At 37.5% G+C, this 11,604-nt stretch overlaps 1 pseudogene; it reads right to left on the minus strand.

Annotated features, from left to right (window-relative positions):
• Positions 1-5,037: 5,037 nt before the first annotated feature.
• The window catches only part of LOC104859164, a 64,853-nt pseudogene continuing 58,286 nt past the window's right edge, over positions 5,038-11,604 (minus strand).

Below are 11,604 nucleotides of genomic sequence, written 5' to 3' on the forward strand. Positions count from 1 at the left end.
CTCCCTTACACTGGCTGAAAAAAGTCTGGCCTCCGTCCATTATTCCTTCCTTCCACCAGAGAAAAGCTGGTGCTTTAAGTCAACACCAGCGTTTTAAACCTTGGGGTGAATGAAGGACTGAGGAGCAGTCTTTGCCCAGAGCTGGGTGTTGATATAAGTACGTGATCTCTCTAACTGCTTGGACTGTTTTGCAGGTGTGACTTCCATGTGAATTTTATGATGGACAAAAATCACTTGGTGATTATCCCATTAAACTCCTTAATTGTGCATTTATTTACCTTTTAAATCTCTCATTTCCTTGAGTTCTGTGATATCTGAAATTATTTGGTTCTTCTCATTCTTTTTGGCCTTTTCTCTTTCATGTCCTTTACTGATATCTCTTCCTTTTAAGTGTTGCTGTTCCTCTTGACACATTTCTCAGTTCATTCTATAAATTTATTCTGTGTGTTCTCAGCTATCTATTGATGCCTTCAGCCTCTAAATTTCTAGCCCAACTATCCATGAAATCCACTCTTACTGTAGATGGCTTGAAAATACTCTGAGGCCAAATGTCTAAAACCAAACTCATGTTTTCTTCCTTATACACATCTTTTTCTTCCAGTTATACTCCCAGTCTTTGAAATTATAATCAGCATCTCTACCCATCACTCGATCACTCAGTAACCTAAAGTTAGTGACCTTCGTATCCTGGAGGGCTTCTTTCTTTTCACCCCCCCATTCAAGTATCTACCGAGGTGTGCCTGTTCTCCTGACTATATCTCAATTAGTTCTCCTACTTTAGTGCCCGCTCTTGCTATTTTAGATATGTCATTACCATGTTATATTTGAACAACTGCAATATGAGATGTGATCTAAAACTACAATGAACATTTACATTTTTAAAAATTATTAGAGTAAAAGCCAATTTACCACTAACCCCCTTCAAAATACTCCTCCTTGCTTTGAACACATTCATTTTAGCATACTTGCCACTTTCTGAAGAAATTCTGAGGTCTTCTTTCTTGAGCAGCTTTAGTTACTTTGTTATGGCTGCTTCAATGTCCTGAATTGATAAAAAAAACTTTACCTTTTTTGGTCATTTTGACTTTGGGGGAAGCCAGAAGTCCCAGGGTGCCAGATCTGGTGAATAAGGTGGAGGAGCACACATCAAATGTCTTTACTTGCCTACCTTTCTGTTGGAGAGCATCTGGCAGCGGCGTTGTCACATTTACGGTCATACCCAGTAGAGACACTGACAAAAGAGGACCTCCAGAACTGCTTCAGAGTGTGGCAAGAAAGGTGGGGTGAGGGTGTTTGAAGTGAGGGGAGTGTTTTGAGAGGATTAATGCCAGTGTATTTTACTGTAATCATTTAAAAAATATTTAACTATTCACTGTATATGGTGATCCTGCTTCATGTTTTCTTAACCTGTTTTCCTTACTCACACCTGTCTTCCCACTGGAATTCATTTTCCACAACGGTGACTGATTACTTTGTGAAGTGAAAATTTTATCATTCTGCATTCCAGTTAGAGCGATTGACCATCTCTGGTGTTTGCCTAAATACTATGCGGTCTCTCCTCTGATCTCTATTTAAAGATGCACTCTCTGCTCCCGTTGCGGGAAAGTACTTATCTCTGTTCCATTAGTCTTCCGTGCTTTTATGGGATTCCTGCATCCTGTCACCTTACTCTTACTTTGGGGTAAATAAGTCACCTCAGTTCAACAAAATACCGTCTCTATGGAATGACCTTCCCACTTCTCTAGTCTCAAAGTTGTAGTCAACATGAGAGTAGGTACGACATGATTAAAAGTAAGAACCAGCATCATATCACCTTGCCTGTATTGACTTTGGTGAAAGAATTGGAGTGGTTAGAGGTACAAGATCCCAACAATGAATGTAACTGTACTGTATCCCTAAAATGTACCAATAAACTCAAAGCTGAAAAAAAAAAATTGGAGTGATCATGGGTGAACTCCTCAAAATCCCATCCATCACCTGTCTGCCCAGTGGGATCTGCATACCTGTTTACTTACATATTCTGCTTTGCTGCCTGCTGCTGTGGATTGCCCCCTCCATCCTTGCACGAAGCTGGTTCCTCTGTTTGTGCTAGGTTCCCCTGCATCGCCTGCTGGCGAGCAGTCCAGCAATTCTTTCTTGCTCTGTAAAACCATCCACTTATTACTTTCATTCTGTACTGCCTCATTACCATCAGTTCTCAAGCCTATTATTCTAATTTAAATGGCAAAATGAACCTTTTAAATCTCAGTTTTCTTACCAACTGTCAGCTCATTTCTTTGATTCCCTCAGCAAAACTGAAAGGACCTCTTTCTATATTTGGCCTGCTATTTTTTTTCCTCTCATTTTATCTAAAACCCACTCCCCTCTAGGTTTGCCTTCACGACTGCCTAGGCCTTCTCTGGTCAAGGTCACCAATGATGTAACATAACTCAGTCTTTGGTTCTCTTCTCTGTCTACACTCACTCTTTTGGTGATTTACTCGCCTTGGTGATTTCAAATATCATTAATATACAGATAACTGGTAATTCTATATCTCCAATCCAGATCTCTCTCTAAAGTCATGCTTGCTCAGTACCACCCTTGAATATCTAGCAGCGTGATGGTTAGGTTAATCTGGATGGTCAGCTTGAGTGGCTTGCAAGAGGCACAGCAGATTAGTGAAGTATCCTTCGGGTATATATGGTTGGGTCGTATGGTCTTGATCTTGGGGACTTTATATGGCTCCTGGCTCCTGCTTCTCTGGCTCTTTCCTTGCTCTCTTCTTCTTGGATGTTGTGATGAGCAACTTTCCTCCATGTCATTTCTGCTTTGGAGCTAGCTTATCATGGACCGAAATCCTGAAATCAATAGCCTGAATATACCTTTTCTTCTTTAAGTTGACAATGACCAAAAACTGACGAATACTGCAAGTAAGCATCTGAAAATAATGTCTACAACCAAACCCTTAGTCCTCCTCCCACATACACTTCTGTACAGCTGTCTCTATCTTGGGCAAATCCAGCTCCCCACTGCTGAGTTCTGAACTCTTGATGTGTTGACTCTCTAACTGTTTTGCATCTCATGTGCATTCCATTGGGAAATCATCCAGAATCTGACGTCCCTCATCATCTCCTCTGTAACCCCTGGCCTAGGGCAGCCATCTTTTCCCTTCCAGACTATTGCAGTAATCTTATTTTTATTTATGTGTATTAAGTATTTTATTTAAAAGTTTTTACCACGAAAAAGAAGGTACACAAATACTGATTACATTATGATGACCAATGCAGTATTCTACATGACAAAATCAAAACAAATCAAATTTATAACGTACTTGAAATTTAAACCAGGCTGTATATGCATACAATGATCTGAACACAGGCTTATGCAAAAAATTATTTCCTACAACACCAAAATGCCAACCATTCTGACTATAAACTGCCTTATTCCTTTGGTGAGTAGTTTGAGGGAACTTCTATATAGTATCAAAAGAACTGGCATGACACTTAAAGACTGTAATAAATAGAGCACAGTTAAAAACGTATTTGTAATGCAATTCTGCATAAAATATACACAGCAAATCTAACTACTTCAAAATTTTAAAACCAAAAGACTACCCTGAATATGCTCATCACCTGTATATCATTCGTAGAAAACTGGTAAGATTTTATTGGGAGGAACAGGAAAGATATCTGACAAAGTCATTTATTTAAAATTTGTTTAAAAATGTCCATACAGTTGTAAATCGCTGCTTACACCATCTTAAAATATTATACCATGAACACACTTTCTACTATTACTATTTAACCAGAGGACAAAAGAATAACTTGAAGAAACTGTTTCTCAGAATGAGATTGAAAATATTATAATGTGGGCTCAGTAATAAAGATTTTAAACAAATGCTCTTTGTGATTTTTCTACATGCTGTAATGTCCAATTTCAAAAAGCAATACTTAAACACAAGATCACAAACATATTTCAGACATGTCAGAATTCCCTATAAATTTATGCTATAAATACTGCTTTTTGTTTTAAAACAAGTTCCAGGCATTAACAGAAACATATATACCTCACAAATGAACAATATGAAAGTATACAAACATTCTCTTTTGATGTTTTCACTACATCCAAGCTTAGTTATCTGAAGAAAAGACAATATATGACTACAAGCTTTGGAATATTTCTAATGAAATGAGACATCCAAAAAATGATAAAATGCCTACAAATTTTAAATCAGTCTAAATTTAAAACTAGATAACTAACCTAAAACTAAACTTTCTAAGATTGTACCATATAACTTATTTAGATGATAATGGTTACTTTTCATGTCCTTTGCATAAAAATGATACTAAAACACAGGAATGCTATATCTGGAAACTCTTTAAATAATGAATTGCTAACCACTAATTTTAATAAAAAATAATGTGAAGAACTCTACTCCTGAAATGAATTCTACTATGTATTATCCTACTAAATAAAAAAAACTTAACTAAGGAGATAAAACTATAATATATGTGCTTTATGCAGATTTATTCAAAATTGTTATTAGTTTTTGGATTTCCCTGAAGACTACATAAACTGGGGCCCAAATATACAGGTAATATAGTTTGGAGAGAAACAAGCATAGTTAAGACATTCTACTTAAATGACAAATTATTTTCCTGCATATTGAATAATAAATAATAAATTCAAAATTGTTATTAGTTTTTGGATTTCCCTGAAGACTACATAAACTGGGGCCCAAATATACAGGTAATATAGTTTGGAGAGAAACAAGCATAGTTAAGACATTCTACTTAAATGACAAATTATTTTCCTGCATATTGAATAATAAGAAAAAATATTAGGCATTCTGTCTCTACTAAATTAATGGAATGTATTTACAAGTTTGGTTAACAAGCAATTGCCTTGTTATTTAAGTCAGATCATAAAAAGCAACTCTATCAACAAAAAATTCAATATTCCCTACTAACGGCTATAAGAATCAAGCATGACTATAAGAATCAAGTATAACATCTAAATATAACTACAAAGAAGAAATTAAAATTAACTTCCAGACAATTAGCTTCCAGAAATAATTAACTGAATCCAAGCTGATGAGTTTTCTATTCTTAATGAATAGCAACATAAGCAAAATGCATAGTTGCAAGATAAGGATGAGACCCATTCTTCTTCATACATTGAAAGAAAATTGATATGCTCAAAACCTGCAAACTCATATCCATCAGTCTTCCTCACAATGTCATTATCATGTGGGGTGAGCCGAGCAGGATCATTAGTAAACAGAGAATCAAAGTTGTCTGAACCGAATTCTCCAGAAACATTCGGTGTAAAGGGAGGCACCACCTGCTTTTGCTTCATCACATCCCAGACAACAGTTTGAAAGAATGGATGCTTCTTGACATCAGCAAATCCTGTTTGAGGGTGACAACCCAACCCTTTCTTTGGGTCCTTGTTCAGAAATCTCTCCAGGACACTTATGGCTTTTACAGACAAGCTACGCAGTATGTGAATTTTGCTTTCCAAAACAACTTGCAAGAGATTATTGCTTGTATTTTGATCAGGGTTATCGAAGCTGTCAGTAATATGAAATGGAGACTTTATGATCATCATCTCAAACATTAGTACTCCAAGAGTCCACCAGTAGACACTGAAATCATAATCTTTTCCTCTTATAATTTCTGGAGCAAGGTAATTAGAAATGCCACAGAAAGTGCTGATTGAATCTCCTGACCATAGTCCTTCCTTACAATAGTCAGTGAGTTTAATGCGCCCTTCTGAGTCCAGTAATAAGTTGTCTAATTTCAAATTTCAGTAAAGTATCCTTGATTACCAAGACAGTTGAATGCTAAACTGATTTCTGCAGAGTAAAACCTGGCATGTTCTTCTGGAAGTATTCTTTGTTGGTGCATATGAAACATTAGATCGCCTGGATTTATATAGTCTAGAACAAAGAACAGTCTGCTTTCTGTCTGAAAGCAAGAATGCAGTCCAACAAGAAAAGGATGATTAGATGCCTGCTCCAAAACATGCTTCCCTGTCTGTACCTGATCAATATTGACAATCTCTTTTCTTCCACAGTTTTCATTGCATAGATATGATCTATTTAAAAAATCAAACCAGGAGGACTTTTGCATAACTTTCTCTCCCTATCACCTGAAGACATCAACTAGATGAAGCTTTGACACTTTTCCTGTTGTTCACTGCCTCATTCTCTTCATCTACTTGTTCCAAACCTCATGACTTTTACGATTATATGGGACTGCTGTCTGCAAGGCCTGAGGCCATGGATGGTTGATCCATTGGCATCATGGGTGCCGGTGGCAAAGAATGCTGCCACATTCAGTTGTGACAAGTTTGTAGCACTTCCTATGAACCAAGAGTTTACAGTTGATGCACTTATATACCTGGCATTCCAGTCCCCCTATACCATCTGTGCAGATGGCGCAGTGAGCATACCTGCTGAAATGTCTGGCTTGAAAAGTATGGCTAGTTGCACGATAAAACTTTCTCCAGAGGCATGCACCTCTGCTGTTGATGGATTTTTCTTCTCCTGGACAGGTATTTTAGGATGTTCTTGCATACCAGGTTATGTATGAATTAAGAGTTCAGAATCCTTGTTTAGCTCAGAAAGCCTAAAATCTTCTTCTAACTCCAACTGAGCTGATACAGTATTTGGGTCTCCTTCCTCATCTACCCATTTTGTAGTGAAAAGCTATTTCTTGTCAAAAGATCAGATGTCTTGAACTTCATTGCTCTCAAAGGAGATAGGAAGTCTCAAAACATGTTGTTATCACATCTCTTCCTATAAGCAGGACCTTTCGGGTAGAGATCTGGGCCATGGAGGTGCTTGGGAAGCAGAGACCATTGAAGGGTCAGCTGCCCTGGAAAACTAGCATGAAAGGCTTGATGGGTGAGGATGACCTGACTGCCTGCATTGACCACACTGGCTGGACTTCAGCATAACTCCCTGCAAAATAATTTCCCTAGTGGTTGGGCCAGGGTGGATGTATACGAGGCTTCTCAATGTCTCTTAGGGATGGGTGGATGTGACTTTGATCTCCCCATCTGGATACCTTTATCTATAAGTTTTTTGCTGCTGGCTCTAGGGAGACCTGCCCTGAGCTACTGACTGTCTCTGGCATGCTGCAATTTGCTCTGGGATCTTTTGAGTTTCAGTTTCATTGGTGTTTGAGCTTATGGAGACTTTACACCTATAGCCCACCTTGATTTTGCTAAGTCACTAGTGGTCAGGCCTGGGGAGGCCTCCCCTGGGCTGTCTGTAGCAGTTGAGTGGCTGCTTCAGTGTGGCCTTGGCATCTGGATGGAGTCAGCTGTCTCCTCAGTCTTTCACATGAACTTTCTCTGCCTGAGCTGTGGCCTTGAGAAGTGGGGAAGCAGCTCAGCTGACACTAGATTGTGGTGCCTCATAACAAGGGTTCTAACTTCTGTTTGGAAATGTTGCCAAGGAAGTGAGGTCAAGTCTTGGGGTTCCACAACGGGAGTCCCCCCTCTGATAAGAAAACCCTGTAGCTCATCTTTGTTTTTATACTAAGTAAACCAGTGGTCACTTATTTATTTTATTATTTTTTTATCTAAGTATCTATCAGACTTTTTTCCCCAGATACACACTAAGGGTCTTCCTATGTGACGAAATTGGTCAGGTTGGACTCCACCTTGTGATATTCTTGCCTCAGCTTCCCAGAGTGCTAGGACTGCACTCACTTACCTTCTTGCCTGATTCAGTGTGCTATTTTTTAAAAAATTAGTTTCACTGGTACAAGTTAAATATACATAATGATCACACTCATCATAGGGAGTTTGTACTGTACACGGTATATTTTGATTCCTCTTTTTTCCCAATCCCCTCCCCTCCTTTCAATTCCTCTTCCCCTCCATATTTACAAAAGCCTTGTTCCCATCATTTTGCTTCTTGTATCATTTTTCCCCTTCCTTCTTTCCCCCTCCCCCTTTCTAATTCTCCTTTCCTTTTAAACAATTTCTTCTATTTCACAGTATCTATTATACATTTTGGTCCTTGTTTACACTTTCGGTTTCTCACACCAGAGAAAGTGTCACTATGAACATGAGTGTATTATTGTGGTGTGATACTTTTAATTCTTTCAGGAAGATACCCAGAAGGGGAATGGCTGGTTCAAATGGAACCTCTAATCTAATTTTTTGAGGAATCTCCACACTAATTTCCATAGCAGTTGTACCAGTCTGCATTCCACCAACAGTGGAGAAGGGTTCCTTTATCCTCACAGCCCCACCAGCATTTGTTGTTGACTGGTTTCTTGATATCAGCTATTCTTTCTGCAGTGAGATGGGATCTCAGCATTGTTTTAACTTGCATCTCTCAAATAACCAGCAAGGTTGAACATTTTTTAACATGTTTATTTGCTGTTTGTACTTCTTCAACTGAGAAGCATCTATTCATTTCAGATGTTCATTTTTGGATTTGGTCTTTAGATGTGGGGGGGTCTGAATTTTTTTCAATTCTTTATATGTTCTAGATATTGAGCATAGTTCCATAGTTGTTGATTTGTCTGAGGAACAACTGATGAAAATCTTCCTACTCTGTTGGTTGTCTCTTTACTTTGTTAGTGATTTCCTTAGCAGTGCAAAAGGTTGTTAGTAGGATGAGACCTCAGTTGTTGATTCTTTGTATTATTTCCCATGTGGTCTGTGTTTTGTGCAGTCTTTGCCTACCCCAATGTCCTCAAGAGTTCTATCTATTCTCTATTTCAACAGATTTAGTGTTTGTTTTAATATTTAGATTTTTGACCCATTTTGATTTTAGCCTAGTACATGGTGAGATAAATGGATTTAGTTTTAGTCTTTGACACGTAGAAAGCCAGTTTTGCCAACAACACTTATTAAAGAGGCTATCTTTTTTCCAGTAAACATGTTTAGGCCCTTTGTCAAAGATGAGGTGGCTAAGTGTGTTTAGGATTGTTTGCACATCTTCTAGTCCATTCCATTGATCCTCAGGTCTATTTTTTTCCGTAGTATCATGCAGTTTTTATCACAGTAGCTCTGTAGTATAACTTCAAGTCAGAGGTTGTGACGCCTCCTGTCTTGCTTTTATTGCTCAGAATTAGTTTTGCTGTTCTAGATCTCTTCTAGTTCCAACTGAATTTTATGAATGTTTTCGCTATTTTGTGAGATATGCTAATGTTATTTTGATTGGGTTTGCATTAAATTTGTGTAAAAATTTTGGGAATACAGGCATCGTCACTATGTTGATTCTTCCTAACCAAGAGTAAGGTTTATATTTCAATTTTCTGATATCCTCTTTGATTTCTTTTCAGAGTACTGTAATTTTCAATGAAATATCCTTTTCTTCCTTTACTAGATTGATTCTTGAGTATTTCATTTTTTTTTAAATTTTATTGAGTTTATTGGTACATTTTAGGGATACAGTACATTTACATTCATTGTTGGGATCTTGTACCTCTACATGACAAGTCTTGATTCTCATTTTTTCCACTTACCTCTGCCCTCCCTTCACCCCCTCCTACCCTCCCCATCTACAAACACTTTATTTTCATCTTTTCATTATCTCACATTTTTTTCTTTTCCCTTTTTACCCTTCCCCTACCCATCCCACCTTCCCTACACCTTTAGCTCCTTTCTTTCCATATCTAAATGTCAGTAATCTTATGTATTATTGCAGATTATTCACACCAGGGAAACTATTCGGTATTTACACATGTTTGACTTATTCATTTCACTTAGGAGTATATCTTCAATATGTATCCATTTTCCTATGAATGAATCTATTTTCTCGTTCTTTATGGCTGAGTAATATTCCATTTTATAGAAAAACCACATCTTCTTTATCCAATTTCCAACGGATGGGCAAATGGGCTGTTTCCAAGATTTAGCTATTACAAACTGTGCTGCATTAAACATGGGTGCACATACTTCTCTGTGATATGATTCTTTTAGTTCTTTTGGAAGGATTCCCAGCAGAGGGATGCCTGGGTCAAATGGAACCTCCAGTCCAAGCTCTTTGAGGTATCTCCATATTGATTTCCATAGTGGGTGCACCAGTCTGCACTCCCACCAACAATGGAGAAGGGTTCCTTCCTTCCTACAACCCCGCCAACATTTGTTATTGTGTGATTTCTTGATAGCAGCCATTCTTTGTGGGGTGAGGTGGAATCTCAGTGTTGTTTTCATCTGCATCTCTCGAATGACCAGTGATGTGGAACATTTTTTCAAATATTTACTTGCTGCTTTTACTTCTTTGTCTGAGAAATGTCTGTTCATTTCGGATGCCCATTTTTGAATTGGGTCTTTATATTTGGGGGGACTGATTGTTTTGAGTTCTTTATATATCCTTGATAATAGTCCTTTGTCTGAGGTACAGCTGGTAAAAATTTTTTCCCACATTGTAGATTGTCTCTTAGTTCTGCTAATGGTTTCTTTTGAAGTACAGAAGCTTTTTAGTAAGATGAGATCCCAGTTGTTGATTCTTTCTGCTAGTTCCCGTGCTACTGAGGATTTGTTCATAAAGTCTTTTCCTATACCAATGTCTTCCAGAGTTCTGCCTAACTTACTTTCCAGCAAGTTTAATGTTTCTGTTTTAATATTTAGATCTTTAATCCATTTGGATTTTAATTTAGTGCATGGCGAAAGATAAGGGTCTAATTTTAATCTGTGACAGGTTGATATCCAGTTTTTCCAACACCATTTATTAAAGAGGCTATCTTTCCTCCACTGAGGATGGTGAGCTCCTTTGTCGAAGATGAGGTAGCTGAGTACATCTGCATTTGTTTTTGTGTCTTCCAGTCTGTTCCATTGATCCTCAGGCCTATTTCTTTGCCAGTACCATGCTGATTTTATCACAGTGGCTTTGTAGTATAGTTTCAAATTGGGAATTGTTACACCTGGTGCCATGTGACTGTTGCCTATAATGGCTTTTGCTATTCTAGGTCTCTTGTGGTTCCAAATGAATTTTTGGATTCTTTTTTCTAGTTCTGTGAAATATAGTGTTGGAATTTCAATTGGCATTGCATTGAATGTATATAGCAGTTTTGGTAGTATGGCCATTTTCACTATGTTGATTCTTCCTACCCAGGAGCAGGGGATATCTTTCCATTTTTTTATATCCTCTTCAATTGCTTTTTTCAGAGTGCTGTAGTTTTCAGTGTAGAGATCTTTTGCTTCTTTTGTTAGATTGATTCCTAGATACTTCATGTTTTTGGACGCTATTATAAAAGGAATTTTTCCCCTTATTTCTCTCTCTGTGTCTGTTATTTGTGTATAAGAAGGCTATTGATTTTTGGGTATTCACCTTGTATCCAGATACTCTACTGAATCTGTCAATTAAGTCTAGAAGTTTTTTGGTGGAGTTTTTTGGATCTTCAATGTAGAGTATCATATCATCAGCAAATAATGATAGTTTAAATTCTTCATTTCCTATCTTTATTGCTTTAATTTCATTCTCTTGTCTAATTGCTGTTGCTAATGTTTCCAGAACTATATTGAAGAGATGTGGTGATATTGGGCATCCTTGTCTTGTTCCTGATTTTAACATGAAGTTTTTCATTTTTGGGCCATTTAATATGATGTTGGCTGATGGTTTTTCATAGATAGCCTTTATTAAATTGAGATATA

This window comes from Fukomys damarensis, unplaced genomic scaffold, assembly GCF_012274545.1.
Source record: "Fukomys damarensis isolate Sample0158 unplaced genomic scaffold, DMR_v1.0_HiC HiC_scaffold_5, whole genome shotgun sequence".
Classification (NCBI taxonomy): Eukaryota; Metazoa; Chordata; class Mammalia; order Rodentia; family Bathyergidae; genus Fukomys; species Fukomys damarensis.